Source organism: Hyperolius riggenbachi, chromosome 12 (assembly GCF_040937935.1).
Source record: "Hyperolius riggenbachi isolate aHypRig1 chromosome 12, aHypRig1.pri, whole genome shotgun sequence".
NCBI lineage: Eukaryota > Metazoa > Chordata > Amphibia > Anura > Hyperoliidae > Hyperolius > Hyperolius riggenbachi.
Genome location: NC_090657.1, coordinates 149,380,465 through 149,399,885, shown reverse-complemented (window position 1 = coordinate 149,399,885; position 19,421 = coordinate 149,380,465). Strand labels below are relative to the sequence as shown.

Here is a 19,421-nt window from a genome sequence, read left to right as displayed (position 1 = left end):
TTGTGTGAAAGAAATGACAGAAAATGTGTTTCGTTTTTTTTTATCGAAAAAATTCTACTGAAATTGTTGTTTTCTATTAAAATTGATTTGAAATGTTAGAAAAATCAGATCAATTTTGTCAGAAATTGAATGGTGTGCGGAAGGTTGTATAAAAGTCATTTGACCTAATACATTGGAAGTTTACATTCAAGACTAAAGAAACTTTATTTGTGAAAGTGACACATTAGATAAAATGTATTTCTTCACTTAAATAAATGTAGTGTTGTTGCTTAAGGGCTCGTTTCCACCATCGCGAATCTGCATGCGTCCAACGCATGCAGATCCGCACATGTAATACAAGTGGATGGGCCTGTTTCCACTGTAGCGTTGTTGAGGTGCGTTTTTTTCAGCGTGAAAAAAACGCACAAAAGAGCCAACGATTTCGCCTGCATCGGGAATCCGTGCGAATCGCCGCTAATGTATTTAATAGTAAAAACGCATGCGTTTGTTACATGCGTTTTTACCCGCGATTTCGCGTGCGATTTCGCACCTTTTTCAATTTTATTTAGCCCTGGCAGTGTCATGGTTAATTTCGCATGGCACCCTGCCATGCGAAATCGCATGCGAAATCGCGGGTAAAAACGCATGTGGAAACGCATCCGCATGCGTTTTTACAAGCGTCGGAATGCGGCCGAAATCGCGTCGCAACAGTGGAAACAAGCCCTAAAGGGGAACTTCAGCCTAAACAAACATACTGTCATTAAGTTACATTAGTTATGTTAATTAGACTAGAGAGGTAATATAATTTTTTACACACCCTGTTTTAAAAGAACAGGCAAATGTTTGTGATTCATGGGGGCTGCCATCTTTGTCATGGGGGCAGCCATCTTTTTGGTTGAAAGGAAGTGACAGGGAGCATAAGACACAGTTCCAACTGTCCTGTGTCCTGATAACCCCTCCCAGCTGCATGCGCTAGGCTTCAAATGTCAAATTCAAAATGTTAAAAAAAAAAAATTGCACCAAAACAGCAGAACGAAAACAACATCAGAAATCCCATCATGCTTTGCACAGCATCAGGGGAAAAATGCCCGGGCAGTTTTCTTCTGTGCAGGTAAAAAATGAGGCTTGTATAAGAGAAACAAAGTTCTGATGCTGTGAAACTGTTAAAGAAACACAAAGCCTTTTCAGTGCTGCTGAGTCGATTTTTAGTCTGGAGGTTCACTTTAAAACAAATGAGGTTGTTTGTGCTGTGTGCCTTTATACATGACAGTGATGGCACAGAGAAAACCCCATACACATGTATAAATTAATATTTATAGATATATCTAATTTATATATTTTATTTGATCCTTTTTGTTGTGATTGTGTCAAAATAAAAAACATGTGTGTTACATTGGTTACAAAAGTCTCATTTTTAATTTGAGCAAAAAAAAAAATATTAAAATTGTAGAATCAAAAATAAAAATATATATAATGTGTGTGACCACTATTGTGCTTACTTGATTGGCACAAGTCCATACCTCCTTTAACCTCCCCACATTTTCTATATCAGTAAAAGCCAATCTAGTCTAGCTTGTGTTGACTAGATTGGCATGGGCAAAGGGCTGGCCAAAGTTATGACTAATGCTGGGCATACATGGTTCGTTTCTACCGCTCGATTCTCTGCTCGATTGTTTTTTTGCTGCTCGATTCTGCAGTTGATTCTCGTATCTTCCGCTCATTTTTCTTATCTTTTTCCATTAACTTCTACCAGGAATTGAGCAGCAAAACGATCGAACGGGAGATCATACATGTCGGAAATTATCTATCTAACCATCTATCTGCCTCAAAAATTAACCGTGTATTCCCAGCATTAGACCTGCAACTTACTCCATAAACAGTGGTACACAGGTTGACTTTACGGCTGCTGATATCCCCCCTCTTTACTTCCAGGTCTCTACTCCCCCCAAACCACTGTCATGTGATAGGCGCTTCAAGTCCTCAGCTGTACCAAGGCGCTCAGAGCTCAGCTCTGTTTTCCTTTTTGGCACGATTATTGGCCTGAAGAAGAGAGCTAGAGCCCATGAAACGCATCGCCGGCCTTTTGCTCAGTATATGTTTCTTAGATTGCCTAGTGTCATCTTTAGAGGTAATCCACCTCTCCTTTTTCTTATTTTAATTTGTTTTTAACCTCCCTGGCGGTAAGCCCGTGCTGAGCACGGGCTATGCCGCCAGGAGGCACCGCTCAGGCCCCGCTGGGCTGATTTGCATAATTTTTTTTTTGCTGCACGCAACTAGCACTTTGCTAGCTGCGTGCAGTGCCCGATCGCCGCCGCTACCCGCCGATCCGCCGCTATACGCGTTGCCGTAGCCCCCCCCCCCCCAGACCCCGTGCGCTGCCTGGCCAATCAGTGCCAGGCAGCGCCGTGGGGTGGATCGGAGTCCCCTTTGACGTCACGACGTCGGTGACGTCATCCCGCCCCGTCGCCATGGCGATGGGGGAAGCCCTCCAAGAGATCCCGTTCTTTGCTGAGCAGCGGCTATCATGTAGCGAGACCTTTTTTTTTTTTAAAAGACGTATTTGCTGCCCCCTGGCGGATTTTGACAAACCGCCAGGAGGGTTAACTCAGTTTTATCTTATCTGGGGTGCCCCTTACCCCTAATTTTATTGATCAGGTGTGAAAATATCACCTAGGAGAAAAAGTAAATCAGCAGAAAAACGACTTCTGGTCAGTAGAAAAGTAAACATGTGGCGGCCCTACAAATCTACTTCCCAAATCCTACCATAGTACCTTTTGCTCTGCAAGAGCAAGCTGTGGTGGCCATCTTCAAGGGTTTGTCTAGAGAATCGTGACCATTATCGAAGCAGCCTCAGGAGAGTAAAGACTTGCAGAGGGCAAGATCTTTACTGGGGAAGTGAATGTGTTTTTTTCTACCTATATATTAATTTTGTCATCAGGGCCAGGGGCCTTCTTTAAAGAGAAACTCTGACCAAGAATTAAACTTTATCCCAATCGGTAGCTGATACCCCCTTTAACATGAGAAATCAGACCATCAGGGGGCGCTGTATGACTGATATTGGGGTGAAACCCCTCCCACAAGAAACAAGAATAGTACGTACTCTTGTCAGTTTCCTGTCTTTGAACCTTGCTGCATTGTGGGAAATAGCTGTTTCTACATCACCTGCCAACAGTAAAAATGTCACCATGTAATAAATGTCAAAATGTAAATCAGGGATTTCAAAGATTTTACAATGGGCAAACACTGACTAAATCATTTATACATAATTATTGTAAAAATGAAGCACTTTTTTTATTACATTATTTTCACTGGAGTTCCTCTTTAAGCATACATATTGTAACATCGCCAATGAGCTCACATGGGCACAGGGTGAGCTAAGTGATTTCTCACCTCGCTGTCGCTCTAATTCCCGGCCGCCTTCAATACTATTCCAATTCCGAGTTGTTGCAACTTGGAGGGAGATGTAATAAGGGATCTGGCGATACTTAGAACACCAAATGACTCTTGCGTGGGACACGCACTATAGCATTAGTGCTAAAGCGGCACCCAGCTTCACTCAGCGCTGAGCGCGGACATTACCTGCTTCGTTCTGTTAGAGTCCCAGAAGACAGGAGAATTTTTTCAGATCTATTTTACATTAATAGTTCACACTAATCATTACTCTGGGGAACGAACTGTTTATCTTTGCTTTATGTGGATAAATATAGGTCCACTTTAAGAGACTGCTTGCCTACACTTGACCGCCTTTGAGACTGTTTACCATAATGACAGACTTAGGAACCGGTTTTGCTTTAGCACGTTGAAACAGCAAAGAGCATTTTTGCCAGGTTTTAAATAGTGATGATAAATAAGAGACTATTCACTGCTTTCCTATTTTTGCAGTTTTATTTCTGGAAGCAGGTGCATGAAAGCAGCCTTGTCTACTTCTCCCTAAAGTGTTACTCTACTTATACTTAAAGAGGCACCACAACGAGGGCTAATAGAATGTAACACATTATTCAGGATGCCCTATTTTATATTCATTACAATCAGCAGGTACATCACTTCCTATATCTATATATTGCTGTACAGTGGTATATAATTCCGCCCTCCCAGTGAGGTTTAGCCCAGGCTATTTAGTTATGCAGCCTTCTCCTCCTCGTACACTCTGAGAGACAAGGGACCATATGAAATTAACTTTTTTCTCTTTAGTTTTCTCCTAGGTGACAGTTTCAAGCTCGTCAATAAAATGCCTTTTAAATCACCAGCAAGCAAGAATATACTAAAAATAATTTTGACAGCACTTTTTGACTAAGTCTTTGGTACTTTTTCAGTTGCAAAGTGCTGAAAAATTATTTTAAATAGAAGATGAAACATTATCTACTAGGAGAAAACTCAGGAGAAAAAGTTAATTGCATATGGGCCTGGGTGTTGTTTCTGCCTATCTTGGAACATAGTACAAATTAATATTCCGCAGTGATGCTCTTTGACAGAGGTAATGATGTTGTCACTGCTAAGAGGGCCCGATTCTGCTGTAATTTGATTTACAGAGTATCACCCATGGAGCTTTATACTATCATCAGCAACAGCAAAGGGAAAGGTCCTCCTCACTCCTCTGCATCATGTCAGCGTGCCATAGGCTTCTCTCAGCACCTGATGTATGTCACGTGACATGCAGAGAAAGGAAATGCATGGAGATAGGCTGCATGATGTGCGGCTATGAAGCAGAGGTTTGAGGAAGACCTGCCCCGCCCCTGGACAGAGGTAAAGTATACAGCTCCGCTGCCGATACTCTGCCATGTGTTGGGGGGAAGTGGGGATGCAAACAGACTATTTCTGGGAAGGAGGGGGGAAGGAGAGTTTATCCGGTTCAGCGCCGGAGTGCCGAAAATCTCATGCATCCGAGCAACGTTCACCTCCTATTCATTCACCTATAACTTTATTGCTACTTATCACAATGAATTGATCTGTATCTTGTTTTTTCCGCCACCAATTAGGCTTTCTTTGGGGGGTACATTTTGCTAAGAGCCACTTTACTGTAAATGCATTTTAACAGGAAGAATAAGAAAAAAACTGAAACAATTCATTGTTTCTCAGTTTTTGGCCATTATAGTTTGAAATTAATATACGCTACTGTAATTAAAACGCATGTATTTTATTTGCCCATCTGTCCCGGTTATTACACCGTTTAAACGATGTCCCTATCACAATTTATGGTGCCGATATTTCATTTAGAAATAAAGGTGCATTTTTTCAATTTGCGTCCATCACTATTTATAAGCTTATAATTTTAAATAATATAATAACATATTCTCTTGACATGCATAATTAAAAAGTTCAGACCCTTGGGTAACTATTTATGTTGTTTTTGTTTTTTTTTTGTAGTATTTTTTTTTTGTTTTTAATAAAAAAAAGGTGTATGTGGGTAATTTTTGGTGTGGGAGGGAAACTGCTAATTTTAAATGTAAAATGATATTTTTTTTAATCAAAAATGTGTGTGGGTGCAGTTTACTATTTGGCTACAAGATGGCCACAGTGAAAAAAGTCCTGGATGCGAAAGATCTCGCATCCAGGAACTAAAATGCTGGGGAAAAGTTTCCTGGGTGCAGAAATACCGCGCTCTCTGGAGAGAAACGTCGGTATTTCTGTGGGGAAGTTAGATCGGTAAATGGGAATTATATTCCCATTCACTGATCGGGGGCTAGCGGCGGGCACGCGCCCGATCGCGCGCACCACGCAGGGAAAGCAGCAGTGCCTATCTGGACGAGGAAACTCGTCCAGATAGGCCGAACTGGTTATATAAATGTTCACACAGGCTAGGGGAATGGGAGAATGTAGGTTTTTGCTTTGGGACCCTCCAGATTCCAGTTACACCCCTACCACACTCTATATTACATTAATGGCTTATTTCCACTTAATGTACTCTTCTACATTTTTCTACATTTTTCTCCATGCAAAAAGCACACTAGGTCTGACACCTCACGTTAAATCTATGAGTTGCATATCTCTAACTTGCTTTTTCATATGCAGAAACGACTGACAGTCCGTTGTTTGTTTCCTTATACCATGCATGTTTTCTTCACTTAAAGAGACACTGATGCGGAAAAAAAATGATATAATGAATTGGTTGTGTACTATGAATAATTACTAGAAGATTAGCAGCAAAGAAAATATTCTCATATTTTTATTTTCAGGTATATAGTGTTTTTTCTAACATTGCATCATTTTATAATATGTGCAGATTACACAACACTCTGCATTCAAAATGATTCTTTCAGAACAGTCTGTGAACTAATGACCTCTCCTCTGGCAGAGAAAAATAAATTTGTTCACTAACAGTTGAGATAATAAAAATCAGAAGACAGCCCTCTCCACAACTTTAAAAGTCGTAGAGCTTAATGGCTTTTTTGCATAGAGATAACAACTGGAGTTTCTTAACTCTTCCTGTACTGGAAACAATTAGACTGATGTATCGGATCTTAATGTTTTATTTCTTAGCTGTACTACACATACAAAACATAATATCATAATATTTTTTTCGCTTTAGGCTTCTTGCACACCAAGACGTTGCATTAGGTGGCACGTTAAGGTCGCATAACGTGCACCTAACACAACGTATGGTGCTGCAAGAGCCGACGGTAGAGTGAGCCGCGTTAGGCGGCTCGAGTCCTATAATGTCTCCCAGAGTGGCGCTGATTGGCCAGCGGGACCACGTGATGCGGAGCGGGACACTCCGCATCACGTGGTCCCGCCGGCCAATCAGCGCCCGCCAGTGCAGTGAATATTAAGTAGCCATGTGCGCGGCTACTGTAGCTGGCTCTCCCCGCCTTCTCTCCGCCCCCCACTGTGCATGTGCAAACAGTCTAACGCGGCTATAGCCGCTCCAACGCCGTAGCATGCTGCACTTTGCACAGAACGTGCAGCGTTACATGTAACGCAACGTGGGCTGTGTGAACAGCCCACTTGTGTTACATTGCTGTGCGTTGGGGGAGCGTTACAGGCGCACTAACGTGCGCCTGTAACGTCTTGGTGTGTAAGCAGCCTAAGTGTCTCTTTAATTACATTGGCCTTTTTATTGACAAACATGTATTTTTGCACATGCAAAGTGTCCAGGAAAACGTGCATTAAAAGATACATGTATTGTGTAACTCGTGCATTATAACACATACATAATGCAATGGACACTGGGCCTGATCTAAGTCACTTTTTTGAAGTTTTCTCTTAGTTGATATTTTCACATTATAAACAAAATGCACTTTAACCTCCCTGGCGTTCTGATTCCCGCAGCCGCACGTTTTTTGCACATTTTTTTTTTAAATGTATCATGTAGCTAGCCTAGCGCTACATGATTCCCCCCTCCCTGCAGCGTCTCTCCCACCCCTCCGATCCCCGCCGGCGCAATCACCCGTCCGGAAATCCCGTTCTGAATGGGATTTCCAGAAGGGCTTCCCCCGTCACCATGACGACGCACGTCGTGACGTGACGTCACAGGGAGACCCGATGCACCCCTCAGCGCTGCCTGGCACTGATTGGCCAGGCAGCGCACGGGGTCTCGCCTTGGGGGCCCTGCATCGTGGCGATCGGGTGAGACACGCAGCAAACAAAGTGCTTGCTGCGTGTTTAAAACAAAAAATTATTCAAATCGGCCCAGCTGGGCCTGAGCGGTGCCCTCTAGCGGCTCTGGACGAGCTCAGCTCGTCCAGAACTCTAGGGAGGTTAAGCCACCAGCAAGCAAGTAGGCGCACTAGCGGCTTTCCACTCTGACAGTAATACCTGAGCCTGATCAGATCCCTGTGCAGCAGAGCAGACCTGATCAGGCTTGGCTATTTCCATTGGAGCCTGAGGGGAAGCCACTAGTGAGCTTGCAGGCAGAGGTGACAAGCGTCAACAAGCAGACTTTCAGGGCTTCCAACGCTGGATCCCCTCTGCTAAGAAGGACGGGGGAAGCCTCTTTAGGATCGAGAGACTTCCCCCTCGCGAGGTAAGTACCACCTAGGGGCACTTTTTTCCCTTCAGTTTCACGTTAAACAGTAAAATGAAAAATTATCTCCTAGGAGAAAAAGTGAAATGTTTTGGGCTCAATAGGCACAACAAAATGCACATAGTATTTCATAGCTTGGCCAATTGCTTTGCATGTATAACACATACAAATAACACAGAAATGCACAGTAGACAGTGTGTTAGGAAAGCTTAGTCAGTTACCATGCAGAAATATACATTTTCTATACAACTGCATGAGCAGTGCAATCACATTGTAGTAATGTGCAATTGTGCACTGCGTGAAAGAGCCCGCACCCTGGGATTCTTCATGTTCTGTAGAAGAGCCCTTTAAGGCCCCTTTCAGCTGGGTAGCTAACGGACGGTGAACTCACCACCTGTCAGCTACACTTCTGCATTGGCCAGGAGTGTATTGCACTTGTCAGCAGCCAAATGCTCCCGCCCCCCCCCCCCCCCCGCCCCATGGACTGAGATCAGACTCGACATGTCGTGGTTCCCTGATGCCCAGTAACACCACTGCATGTCAAAACCGCTTTAATTTGGCTGCATTTAAATTACATGCGAATTGCACTGATAGAAAGGTGGCTGAACTGCTCGGCAAACACGCAGTTCAGCCGTCCATCTGAAAGGGGCCTTATTAGCAAAAAGACATGAAAAATCCTGAAAATTACAACTGTGAAGTGCCAGTTTATTGAATATGGTTTGGCTGTAAAGTTCCCTGGCTCTGAGACCTTCTCCAAGGTGTCATTGCAAATTTCCCAGTTGTTGGCTACTTAGCAGAAGAACTAATGAAGTGACATATTTCTTGCAGACTGTAATTGTTTGATAAAGGGCCAAAATTCTCACATGTACTAGCAAATGGAATACTACGAGGCAGGAAGCACTTAGCTAATTACATGGTTATATGGCTTACAAGGATGTAAAAAGAGACCCAGTCCATCTATTTTCAGTTATCCTAATACAAATCAACCACAAGAAGGCAAAACACAGCCCCACTGGGGAAACAACCAATTTATCCTCATAGAGAAAGCAAAAGAAGGTAAAAGAAAACGTTTTGATCCCGTAAATATAATTATAGCCAAGTTGGAGCTGCATCCTGGAAACCCATAGCCAAAAAAATAAAACAGCCGATGCATTAAACCAATGCAGCTTACAAAGTGTTTTTTGTTACATATATAACTGTCTGTCACATGACAGCTCAAAGACTGACCTTCAGTCCCCCGCGTCCATTCTTCCAGTGTCTCTTTTTGGCTCCTTCTGTTTTGATGTCTACAGCCCTTATGGATCTGATACGCACCTCCTCATCCTACCTCCATGTTGCCCCAGGTATCCTGGTCTGGCCATTCCCATGCCCTTCTTACTAGAGACAGTATGGCCCATATGCAATCAACTTTTTCACCTGAGTTATCTCCTAGGAGATAATTTTCATCTTCACTTAAAACTAACTTTTCAGCATTTTACAATTGAAAAAGTACCCAAAAGTAGTTGAAAAAGTACTATCAAATGTATTGTGAGTATTTTCTTGCTTGCTGGCGGCTTAAAGGGCATTTTATGACAAGTTGTGAAAATATCACCAAGGACAAAACTCAGAAGAAAAAGTGAATTGCATATGGGCCCATGTTGCAAAACATAACACCTTAAGGCTGCATTTCCACTTGTGCGGTGCGGAATCACCGGGAATTCACCGCAGACGAAATCGCATGCGGGTGCGATTTTGCATGCGTTTTTTCCCGCGATTTCGCATGCGATTTCGCATAGGGTAGTAGGTGGGCGATTTTAACCATCTGTCACTGCCTGTGTAAATTAACATTACCTCCTTTGCGAAATCGCGGGGAAAACGCATCCTAAAACCGCATGCGATTTCCCTATTAGATACATTGTATGCGATTCGCTTAGCGGTGTGCGGGAAGCGAATTCTGACGGCTCTGCCGTGCAGATTTTCCCCGTTCACAAAAACGCTCCGCACAACGCACAAGTGGAAACAGGCCCATCCACTTGTATTGGCTGTGCGAATCCGCATGCGGACAACGCATGCGGATTCGCTATAGTGGAAATGAGCCCTAAGGCCTCTTTCACAGTGGGACATTGCGTTTGATGCGACGTTAAAGTCGCACAACGTGCCCCTAATGCAGCGCATGTAGGTTATAAAATTGGACGTTATTTTGCATTGCGTTATGTGTCTCTTGGTGTGCCGTTTTCGTCGCATACTGATGGAACGAAAATGGCGCATGCGTTACATTTTTTTTTTTTAAACCTTACTGAGCAAGTGCAACACACATAACGCAGCAAATGTATTGCTAAGCGCACAGCTGCAGCACTTTCTAAATATTGGTACACGTTACACACAACGCAACGTGTGCACTGTGAATGTCGCACAGACTTTGTATTGCTGTGCGTTATTTCAGCAGAAAACAAACGCAATTTGGTCAACATTTCAGCAGAAAACAAACGCAATTTGGGCAACATTTTAGCAGAAAATAAACGCAATTTGGGCAACATTTCAGCAGATAACAAACGCAATTTGGGCAACATTTCGGCAGAAAACAAATGTAATTTGGGCAACATTTCAGCAGAAAATAAACGCAATTTGGGCAACATTTCAGCAGACAACAAACGCAATTTGGGCAACATTTCACCAGAAAACAAATGCAATTTGGGCAACATTTCAGCAGATAACAAACGCAATTTGGGCAACATTTCGGCAGAAAACAAATGTAATTTGGGCAACATTTCAGCAGAAAATAAACGCAATTTGGGCAACATTTCAGCAGACAACAAACGCAATTTGGGCAACATTTCAGCAGACAACAAATGCAATTTGGGCAACATTTCAGCAGAAAATAAACGCAATTTGGGCAACATTTCAGCAGATAACAAACGCAATTTGGGCAACATTTCGGCAGAAAACAAACGCAATTTGGGCAACATTTCAGCAGAAAATAAACGCAATTTGGGCAACATTTCAGCAGACAACAAACGCAATTTGGGCAACATTTCACCAGAAAACAAACGCAATGTGGGCAGCATTTCAACAGAAAACAAACGCAATTTGGGCAACATTTCAGTAGACAACAAATGCAATTTGGGCAACATTTCAGCAGATAACAAACGCAATTTGGGCAACATTTCGGCAGACAACAAATGCAATTTGGGCAACATTTCAGCAGATAACAAACGCAATTTGGGCAACATTTCGGCAGAAAACAAACGCAATTTTGGCAACATTTCAGCAGAAAATAAACGCAATTTGGGCAACATTTCAGCAGATAACAAACGCAATTTGGGCAACATTTCGGCAGAAAACAAACGCAATTTGGGCAACATTTCAGCAGAAAATAAACGCAATTTAGGCAACATTTTAGCAGACAACAAACGCAATTTGGGCAACATTTCACCAGAAAATAAACGCAATGTGGGCAGCATTTCAACAGAAAACAAACGCAATTTGGGCAACATTTCACCAGAAAATAAACGCAATGTGGGCAGCATTTCAACAGAAAACAAAAGCAATTCGGGCAACATTTCAGCAGAAAATAAACGCAATTTGGGCAATATTTCAGCAGAAAAAAAACGCAATGTGGGCAACATTTCAGCAGAAAACAAATGCAATTTGGGCAACATTTCAGCAGATAACAAACGCAATTTGGGCAACATTTCGGCAGAAAACAAACGCAATTTGGGCAAAATTTCAGCAGAAAATAAACGCAATTTGGGCAACATTTCAGCAGATAACAAACGCAATTTGGGCAACATTTCGGCAGACAACAAATGCAATTTGGGCAACATTTCAGCAGATAACAAATGCAATTTGGGCAACATTTCGGCAGAAAACAAACGCAATTTGGGCAACATTTCAGCAGAAAATAAATGCAATTTGGGCAACATTTCAGCAGATAACAAACGCAATTTGGGCAACATTTCACCAGAAAATAAACGCAATGTGGGCAACATTTCGACAGAAAATAAACTCAATTTGGGCAACATTTCAGCAGAAAATAACGCAGGGAGCAACATTTCAGCAGAAAATAACACAGAGGGCAAAATTTCAGCAGAAAATAATGCAGTGGGCAACATTTCAGCAGAAAATAACGCAATGTAGGCAAAATTTTAGCAGAAAATAACGCAGTGGGCAACATTTTAGCAGAAAATAACGCACTGGGAAACATTTTAGCAGAAAATAACGCAGTGGGCAACATTTCACCTGCAAAAAAAGGAATTTACTCACCTGACAGAAGTCCCCTCACCCGGTCGGCCTCTGGCGCGCAGCTCCCCGGACCATCTTGCTCCTCCAATCTCCCGCGCTGAATAGAATAGCAGGGCTACGGGAAGATGGCACCCGAAGCCCTGTACTGGAGACACAAATAGTCTCCAATACAGAGCTTTGGTCGCAATCTTCCCGTAGCCCTGCTCTGCCTGCCGGAAGACTATGCAGGGTGGAGCAGGGCTGCGGGCTATGAACTGGCGTGAATAGACGCCGCGGCCAGTTCATGCAATGGACGGTGGCCAGAGTCCTGAGACCGGGACGTCCCGCGGCTAAAAGCGGGACGTTTCCCAGGACCTCATGCAGCCTTGGACAGGGGACCCCGAATCCGGGACCTGTCCCGGGTAAAGCGGGACGTATGGTCACCATAATATAAGTCACATTCCAATATTGCAGATTATTGGAAGTGCACTTTAAAATAAACCCTCTTTCCACTTTTGGTGCCCAATTCACATTTCCCAGCAGTAGTGCTCTATGCAATTCTGTAGCTATTACTAGCACAAGTTTTTTTAATACTATCAGTTCTCTTCCACAGGTTACTGCTCTGACATCCTCTACAGTGCAGAGTTAACAATAGAAGGTAAATTGTAGGTCAAGCTTCACTGTCATCCAATTAATTACCTTGGTTTAATAGCGCCATCTAGTGTTTGCTGATATTTTAGCACATCACATAATATTCGTAAAGACACACAGATGAAGAGTATATGGTAATTACAGAAAGGCTAGGAGTTATGAGTTACCTGTGGGAGAAATTATAAGTGGGACTCTGTCTACATTGTGCCAGTGAGCTACTTTGGGATAAAGTTTGGTTAACTTGAATTCTACTGCCTGGAAAGATTAGTAGAATCAGAAGAGCCAGTGCAGAGCTTTTGAAATATATTGGTCTAGGAAAAGCTATAAAGCTATTTCTAAAGCTCTAGGATGGCACCAATACCCAGTGAAAAATCTTCATTTCCACATGTTCTACGTGGAGAAGACTTGGAGCACTGTTTAGTCTTCCAAGAAGTGCACAGTCTGCCAACATTTTTACAAGGGCACAGCTACAATTCATTCAGGAACTCATAAAAAAAAGTTTGTAAGACTATCCAAAGAACCAAAGAGCTTTGTAGTCTCCGCTAAGGTCAGTGTTCACGACTCAACTATAAACTGGCCAAAAGTGAGACACATGGGAAGTTGTCAAGGTGGAAAACTCTCCAATCCAAGGTCTACATCAGTGCCCGTCTCAGGTTTGTGCTCATCTTAAAACAATTTACTCTTGCACGATGCTTAACCATTTTTAGATAATGTTTCAATACCAAATTACAGACAAAATACTTTGGACGATGCGAGCTCCATTTCCTCTAACATAAAATATATAGCTTTTCTATGGTGAGAATGTTGTAATAGGAGCAATATGATGGTAGGGTGATGATGGTGGGATGGTTTGTTGACTCAAGAACTGGACTCTTGCTCATATTGATGGAATCCTGAGTTCTACATTGTACCAAATAACTCTTGAAGAAACCTCCATAGGCTAAGGATTATAGTCCAAAACACACAAGTGAATCTGAAACGCTGATGAGAAGGAAAAGTAACATTTTAATTCACCTTGAGAAAACCTTAAGCTGAAGCTAACAAAGTGTTGGTAGGAATCAGAGCATAAAAATCAACCAATGCATCTGAATTAAAGTAGTTCTGCAAGGAACTGCAAGTTCTGCAACAGCAATGCAGCAGACAAAAATCAAATTATAGGAAGAATCTGTGTGCAAGTATTGCCTGTGAAGGTGGTACAACCACTTATGTTAAGAAGGCACTTACTTTTTCACATAAGTAATTGGAAATTGGTTTGTTCTTTAAATTAGTTAAGATAAAAAAATGTGTTTGAATGTACTTAGTTTCCATTATTTGTATTTTTTGTTTTCATTCAAGAAACCATTCAGCGAAAAAAAAAAATTCAAAACCTGGAAGGACATATCCTTTATCTATTCACTCCTGACCTGGAAAACACCTCTCCACTACATGTTGTAATTATAGTTTAAAGGACATGAGTTTTATAAACAAACTAAGCAAAATATGTTGGTAATGGGGCTTGATATGGAGCTGTTCATGTTAGTTTTCACTCTTAACTAATTAAATCTCTGCCATTTGCTCCTTTGTCATTTTTGGGGTAGAAAAACTGATGTGGGTGTTGACCCCTTAAAAGCAAGAGTGCATACGGATGGGGAGAATGGGGTTTCTTTAGCAGAATTGCTGAAGAGTTGAAAACAGATGAAAAGCTGTCCACGGTTATTACCAGTGATGACAACAGCAGCTTACATTCAGAGGACATAGTATCTAGTCAGTTTTCATAGCCACTACTTAGTAGTCCAGAACAATTTAAACCAAAGGAAGGCACCTTTTCCATGGAAATGAGTTTGTTTCTTGAGTGGAAATGGGAGGTTCTGTCTCCCCTAGGAAATGGAACCTATAGTCAGTGAAAGGAATAAAGTGAGTGACAGCAAGAGATTGCCACCTAGAGGCGTCTGTAACTGTATCTTTCCCTACAAATGTCATGGATTTAGTGATTAGCAGAAGGCCTATAGCAATAGCTGTAACATCAGCTTTTGATTTCTTCACGGCACTCTGCAGCATTTCTTCAGGCAACCTTAGATCCATATACAATGCAATGCCATTGACCGTTGGTGCAGGAGTGGTGTACCTGCCAGAGAAGTGCACCAGCCTAGGATACCCAGCTTATGGATTTCTGAGGCCCATGGTAATCAATATTGTAACCTTTGATCTATTCCGGAAGGACCAAAGATTGCCCTGCACAGTGAAATTGGCAACAAAGTAGTTACCTGCATTATGCTGGTCACCTACAGGTTCCTTGCATTACATGGTGATGTTTGCTGGATTTTGTACGAAGAAGCACTTGAAAACTACCTATGAACACATTAGTAAATTGCACAATTTTTTATGACTTTACCGGAGCTAAAGTCACCTTAGGGCATATTCACTTAATAGCATTAAAATTGCAGTGTGCAGATTTACTCTCTCTATTGGATCAAGTCCTATATTTCTTACATGGATCACACAATTCTTATGTACAGGATTCATTAGATTCGATATTTGAAGGTTTCAAGGTATTCAAGATCATTTGGGGATTTGCAGTCAAGGACATTTGGGATTTGTCCTATCTACTTTTTAGTGAATATCTCCCATAGTTGGATAGTGATCTCTCCCACCACCCACAGGAAATAATTTAGGTGGAGTATTGGGGAGCAACTCAGGAGTACACCAACCGTGGGGTAAAGTGAGCCATCTGTCTCATGTGGCATTTTTGTTCTCCTCAAATGGATAGAAATCATATTTTTTTAGACAACTGGCTCACATAGGAAAGGAGCATTTCCCTGGAGAAGTACTTGATTGAAGTCTGCATGTCACTTTGACCTATACAGTCAATTTCAGAGAGAGACTCTTATGTCAGAAGCTACTTTAGCTTATGTTAAAAAAGAACATAGTGTTAGATCAGACCTTGGTTGAATATAGCCAGGAAACATGAAGCCTTCTGAAATCTTTATTTATTCTTAGCAATATAATGGTCAGACCTTTAGATGGTGATGGAATAGTGGTCTGATCCGTGTACAGATTTATATAGCTGTAATTTTACAGACCACACACAAATTACTTATTTACAGAATACATAACACTTACAGGTGGAGACATTACATCAAATAACCCTGATTGGATTTTTTTCCCGTGTGAGAAAAACACCCCCAAACTGCACGATCTTATAGTTTCCACTGTTTGCATGGAGGGGCAATTTCCACTTGTAATATTCAAATCCTGCTGACTGAGCAGGAAGAACTTTCCTAAGCAGAAATAATTGTACCTTAAGGAAGGATTCTGGATTATGTTTTCTTCTTGAAATTGCCTTCTTCAGCAGAGCAGTGCATGACTATAACTGATTCTTACAAGTTATAATCAATACCGTGTGATCAGTAGATACTGACCACTGCCGGAAAGTAAGGTGATGGAGATGGTACCATCATAAGAAAGGGATTATTGTAAGTAGAGCGGACAGAGACATTTTTAAATGAATGAGTGTGAGGCCTGCTGATATTCCCACCTTCATATCAGTCTTAATACCCCAATCTATCACTGAAGTCTTCACCCTGTGTGGCGCGTCCCCGCTTGAACTGGAGACAGCGTAGTGTCTGCCCGACTTCGGTTACACCCAGGCCTTAATCTGTAAGGTATAGAGACTGATGCAGAAAAGGCAAGAAAGCCAGTTATACCCACTAGATACAATAGAAGAGTCAAAAACCAGCCATGGTCCATGCACAGAAGATCAAAACACGTAAAGGGCAATCCGAAAATCGTAGTCGACAACAAGCAGGTCCAGGCAGTAAATATGATTGATCAGTATCAGACGTTAGGTCAGTCCAGGCAGCAATCATGGTAGGGCAAGACACAGGCAAGGTCAATCCAGGCGGCAAACAAGGGTAATCCAGGGACAAACAAAGGTCAAATCCAGGTGAATAAATCCACAGGTAAATAAAGGCAACAGGTGAGCGCCTGCTAATGCTATCAAGGGCAATCACAAAATAAGCAAGCAATGCTTAAATACAGCATGCACCCATTCAGTGGCCGGCCACACACTCTCTGCACCAATCACACAGGAGCATCATACCTGCCTAAGTGTCAGCTGACTAGGTATGTCTCAGTAGGTATGCAGAGCAGGAGGAATAACCTGATACCCGGAAGTCAGAGGGACACTATGGGCACGGATGGAAGATGAGTTCCTTACAATGAGCAAAAGCTCTGTATTTTTGAATCTCGGAGACCGACCAGAGAAAGTCAGCAAGATTTAATTATGATTTTTCCATGGATTCTTTATCTAGAAACCTATAATTAGTGTCAGATATTGCATTTTCCATAATCCCAGGGCATAAACAGCCTAATACTGAAGGTTCCAGCCAAAGTACAGAACTGAAAACCGTTGTTCTGGCAGCCTAGGAAGATCTTTCATCCCATATCAATACTGACATATGGACCAACTTCATCAGAAGTTTTGATATTTGCCTTTGACATACTAGAAACGCTAGAGGGGCTAGGCAGAATGGGGAGGGTAAGGAACATATCTGACATTTTAAAATACTTGCTGGGTGCAGGTAGATACTGGAGGAAGTTAAGTATTTCTTTTTTTTTTTTTTACTTTAATTTTTAATGACTTTAAGGTTACAGAATAACATCATTTGAGATTTTCAAACTGTAAGTCAAAGTAAACTAAACAGATGTTTGGATTAAGAAAGCAGGTGCTATGTCAGCTTTCTTCTAAACCAGAGACTGCTGAGTTTTTGTTATTTATCTCAGTCAGCAAAATCACAGGTAGCTAAGGAAGACTCTGCAAATGACATGACTATAAAAATAACATTAAAAAAAAATAATTAATATATTGAACGTAATTCAGGCACATATGGTGTTACTGAAGCAACTGTTGGCACAAATGGGCCCTCAAGTCCAAAGGACTCTTCCAAGGAATGCAGATGAAGTGAAATGAGGTGCTAAGTGGTTATAAGGGTGGGGGACTTGCATTCTACTGTTAAACATCTTGGCCTTTTGAGTACAATCATATCCTATAAATAATGCTATACTGCCTGTGAGCTGTGCGGTGATACTGTTCCTCTGACGCTGACAGTTTGCATTTCATGAAAACAGGTCCATAGAATTTCATTACAATGCGTTTTAATGTCTTTTTCTGCACATAGAAAATGCACAAATGAAAACAGTCTCTAATAGCAAATCTTGACTGTCAAACCCTAACTAATTAAAGTTAACCTCCTCCTACCCTTCCCATCCTAAATAATGTCTAATTCTAGGCCTTTTTACTATAAATCTATAATTCTGTTACTCGCTTCTCATTATTTATGCCTTAGGAACCAGGGCCAGTTTAAAGGGCCCTTGGATAATCATATGCAGAGCCCTACCACTGATCACTGATAGTCACTACCCGACTGCTCCCCGTGGCCCTTGCACATGTAGCTGCATTAATTGCTCACCTGTCCCGGTGGTGGCAGCTGCACCGATCATGCAGTCTTCAGAGATGCTGTCTGCCTCTTTTCTATTCGGCATGTGTTATCTGGGTCATAGAGAAATGGCAGACAGCAAGGCTGAAGACTGCACGAGCAATGCAGCCATCGCCCACAGGGTGAGCGACAGGTGAGCGATTAATGCAGCTACATGTGCAGGAGCCACGGGGAGCAGGGGGGAGACCACTTGGCAGGGTCTGGCGGCGTAAAAGCTCTCCAGAGGTCGGGAGCCCTGGGGCAATTTTCCCCTTTCGCAGTGCCGGCCCTGTCCGGACAATCCATTGTCTACCCTCTTATGTCTTTTGAGTGTTGGGGAACAAAGTGAAGCAGGTGGTTATGGTACTGGTGGTGTAGGCCCCAACAGTCATTTAGACGGTGCCATTGTTCATGTCTAAAGTAAACTGTACGCTGATGTGTGAAAATAATTATCATGAAACATATTAGAAACATAAGCATTGTTGTGAGCTTTAGTGGTTTTCATGCATTGAAAACGTACACTGGAGTAATGTTAGTGTTAAATAGAGATTTAGCACATACTCTTTCTCTTCTCTTTACGTAGTGTTTCAGTCACCTGCCCTGTCACTCTGCCACTGCGACACTGGAACAATCTGTCATCTTACCTGTCGACATTATGACGTATTTTGCTTTTCATATTAATCATTTGCTTTATTTGGCATCTTTACCCCTTTACAGCATAATGTAGACTACCACGAGACTGTAGGTCAATACATTTTATGTCCACCTGGAGTTCTTGGTGGCTGAATTGTGTGTTCTTAAGCCATGGCTCCACTCAAGGCTTGGAAACCCTTCTTCCGACATCAATAAATGCCTTATGCTTGGCTCCCTAGTGGCCCGGCATGCTGATTGAGACATTGCTGCTGCAGCTTTTAACCCAAATGCCGACTTTTACATGTGGGAAGGAAAAAAGGAAAGATTCATTAGCATGTACGGACTATGATCACACCAGGATAAGATCTGGTGTGTTTCCTGGAATTTACTTGACTAATTGTCATTGATGTATGATCAGAGTGGAATGTTGACTTTTACAACACCCCATGTTAGTGGTGTAGCAACATCGTTCTACTTATATAAATATTAACACATAGTACTGTACATGAAGATCTGCACATACTGTAAAGGCATAGTGATACATG

General features: G+C 42.1%; 1 long non-coding RNA gene across 1 annotated transcript in view; it reads left to right on the top strand.

Annotated features, from left to right (window-relative positions):
* The window catches only part of LOC137542184 (uncharacterized), a 126,219-nt gene that overhangs the window by 70,247 nt on the left and 36,551 nt on the right, over positions 1-19,421 (top strand). The gene's annotated exons all lie outside the window — the stretch shown is intronic.